The sequence below is a fragment of the Ptiloglossa arizonensis genome, unplaced genomic scaffold (genome assembly GCF_051014685.1).
Source record: "Ptiloglossa arizonensis isolate GNS036 unplaced genomic scaffold, iyPtiAriz1_principal scaffold0023, whole genome shotgun sequence".
Lineage (NCBI taxonomy): Eukaryota > Metazoa > Arthropoda > Insecta > Hymenoptera > Colletidae > Ptiloglossa > Ptiloglossa arizonensis.
This window is the reverse complement of record NW_027478393.1, coordinates 2,484,447-2,488,294: the sequence shown is the minus strand read 5'-3', so window position 1 is coordinate 2,488,294 and position 3,848 is coordinate 2,484,447.

Sequence of the window (3,848 nt, the reverse complement as noted above, 5' to 3'; positions counted from 1 at the left end):
CGGACACGACGACCGTACACTTTGAGCACACAGCAGCGTGTTTTAGCATGCCAGCTACACGGTGGTGTGCCTAACGTGTGGATAGCTCGAAATTTTCGTTCCGGACCGATGTGACCGGGAAGCTACACGCCGCTGGGACTTTGAAACTTTCGGCACGTATCGAACAGTTCTTCTCTATTATCTCGAGAACGGACACGACGACCGTACACTTTGAGCACACAGCAGCGTGTTTTAGCATGCCAGCTACACGGTGGTGTGCCTAACGTGTGGATAGTTCGAAATTTTCGTTCCGGACCGATGTGACCGGGAAGCATCACGCCGCTGGGACTTTGAAACTTTCGGCACGTATCGAACAGTTCTTCTCTATTATCTCGAGAACGGACACGACGACCGTACACTTTGAGCACACAGCAGCGTGTTTTAGCATGCCAGCTACACGGTGGTGTGCCTAACGTGTGGATAGCTCGAAATTTTCGTTCCGGACGGATGTGACCGGGAAGCAACACGCCGCTGGGACTTTGAAACTTTCGGCACGTATCGAACAGTTCTTCTCTATTATCTCGAGAACGGACACGACGACCGTACACTTTGAGCACACAGCAGCGTGTTTTAGCATGCCAGCTACACGGTGGTGTGCCTAACGTGTGGATAGCTCGAAATTTTCGTTCCGGACCGATATGACCGGGAAACCTCACGCCGCTGGGACTTTGAAACTTTCGGCACGTATCGAACAGTTCTTCTCTATTATCTCGAGAACGGACACGACGACCGTACACTTTGAGCACACAGCAGCGTGTTTTAGCATGCCAGCTACACGGTGGTGTGCCTAACGTGTGGATAGCTCGAAATTTTCGTTCCGGACCGATGTGACCGGGAAGCAACACGCCGCTGGGACTTTGAAACTTTCGGCACGTATCGAACAGTTCTTCTCTATTATCTCGAGAACGGACACGACGACCGTACACTTTGAGCACTCAGCAGCGTGTTTTAGCATGCCAGCTACACGGTGGTGTGCCTAACGTGTGGATAGCTCGAAATTTTCGTTCCGGACCGATGTGACCGGGAAGCAACATGCCGCTGGGACTTTGAAACTTTCGGCACGTATCGAACAGTTCTTCTCTATTATCTCGAGAACGGACACGACGACCGTACACTTTGAGTACACAGCAGCGTGTTTTAGCATGCCAGCTACACGGTGGTGTGCCTAAGTGTGGATAGCTCGAAATTTTCGTTCCGGACCGATGTGACCGGGAAGCAAGACGCCGCTGGGACTTTGAAACTTTCGGCACGTATCGAACAGTTCTTCTCTATTATCTCGAGAACGGACACGACGACCGTACACTTTGAGCACACAGCATCGTGTTTTAGCATGCCAGCTAAACGGTGGTGTGCCTAACGTGTGGATAGCTCGAGATTTTCGTTCCGGACCGATGTGACCGGGAAGCATCACGCCGCTGGGACTTTGAAACTTTCGGCACGTATCGAACAGTTCTTCTCTATTATCTCGAGAACGGACACGACGACCGTACACTTTGAGCACACAGCAGCGTGTTTTAGCATGCCAGCTACACGGTGGTGTGCCTAACGTGTGGATAGCTCGAATTTTCGTTCCGGACCGATGTGACCGGGAAGCATCACGCCGCTGGGACTTTGAAACTTTCGGCACGTATCGAACAGTTCTTCTCTATTATCTCGAGAACGGACACGACGACCGTACACTTTGAGCACACAGCAGCGTGTTTTAGCATGCCAGCTACACGGTGGTGTGCCTAACGTGTGGATAGCTCGAAATTTTCGTTCCGGACCGATGTGACCGGGAAGCATCACGCCGCTGGGACTTTGAAACTTTCGGCACGTATCGAACAGTTCTTCTCTATTATCTCGAGAACGGACACGACGACCGTACACTTTGAGCACACAGCAGCGTGTTTTAGCATGCCAGCTACACGGTGGTGTGCCTAACGTGTGGATAGCTCGAAATTTTCGTTCCGGACCGATGTGACCGGGAAGCAACACGCCGCTGGGACTTTGAAACTTTCGGCACGTATCGAACAGTTCTTCTCTATTATCTCGAGAACGGACACGACGACCGTACACTTTGAGCACACAGCAGCGTGTTTTAGCATGCCAGCTACACGGTGGTGTGCCTAACGTGTGGATAGCTCGAAATTTTCGTTCCGGACCGATGTGACCGGGTAGCATCACGCCGCTGGGACTTTGAAACTTTCGGCACGTATCGAACAGTTCTTCTCTATTATCTCGAGAACGGACACGACGACCGTACACTTTGAGCACACAGCAGCGTGTTTTAGCATGCCAGCTACACGGTGGTGTGCCTAACGTGTGGATAGTTCGAAATTTTCGTTCCGGACCGATGTGACCGGGAAACAACACGCCGCTGGGACTTTGAAACTTTCGGCACGTATCGAACAGTTCTTCTCTATTATCTCGAGAACGGACACGACGACCGTACACTTTGAGCACACAGCAGCGTGTTTTAGCATGCCAGCTACACGGTGGTGTGCCTAACGTGTGGATAGCTCGAAATTTTCGTTCCGGACCGATGTGACCGGGAAGCAACACGCCGCTGGGACTTTGAAACTTTCGGCACGTATCGAACAGTTCTTCTCTATTATCTCGAGAACGGACACGACGACCGTACACTTTGAGCACACAGCAGCGTGTTTTAGCATGCCAGCTACACGGTGGTGTGCCTAACGTGTGGATAGCTCGAAATTTTCGTTCCGGACCGATGTGACCGGGAAACAACACGCCGCTGGGACTTTGAAACTTTCGGCACGTATCGAACAGTTCTTCTCTATTATCTCGAGAACGGACACGACGACCGTACACTTTGAGCACACAGCAGCGTGTTTTAGCATGCCAGCTACACGGTGGTGTGCCTAACGTGTGGATAGCTCGAAATTTTCGTTCCGGACCGATGTGACCGGGAAGCAACACGCCGCTGGGACTTTGAAACTTTCGGCACGTATCGAACAGTTCTTCTCTATTATCTCGAGAACGGACACGACGACCGTACACTTTGAGCACACAGCAGCGTGTTTTAGCATGCCAGCTACACGGTGGTGTGCCTAACGTGTGGATAGCTCGAAATTTTCGTTCCGGACCGATGTGACCGGGAAGCAACACGCCGCTGGGACTTTGAAACTTTCGGCACGTATCGAACAGTTCTTCTCTATTATCTCGAGAACGGACACGACGACCGTACACTTTGAGCACACAGCAGCGTGTTTTAGCATGCCAGCTACACGGTGGTGTGCCTAACGTGTGGGTAGCTCGAAATATTCGTTCCGGACCGATGTGACCGGGAAACATCACGCCGCTGGGACTTTGAAACTTTCGGCACGTATCGAACAGTTCTTCTCTATTATCTCGAGAACGGACACGACGACCGTACACTTTGAGCACACAGCAGCGTGTTTTAGCATGCCAGCTACACGGTGGTGTGCCTAACGTGTGGATAGCTCGAAATTTTCGTTCCGGACCGATGTGACCGGGAAGCAACACGCCGCTGGGACTTTGAAACTTTCGGCACGTATCGAACAGTTCTTCTCTATTATCTCGAGAACGGACACGACGACCGTACACTTTGAGCACACAGCAGCGTGTTTTAGCATGCCAGCTACACGGTGGTGTGCCTAACGTGTGGATAGCTCGAGATTTTCGTTCCGGACCGATGTGACCGGGAAGCATCACGCCGCTGGGACTTTGAAACTTTCGGCACGTATCGAACAGTTCTTCTCTATTATCTCGAGAACGGACACGACGACCGTACACTTTGAGCACACAGCAGCGTGTTTTAGCATGCCAGCTACACGGTGGTGTGC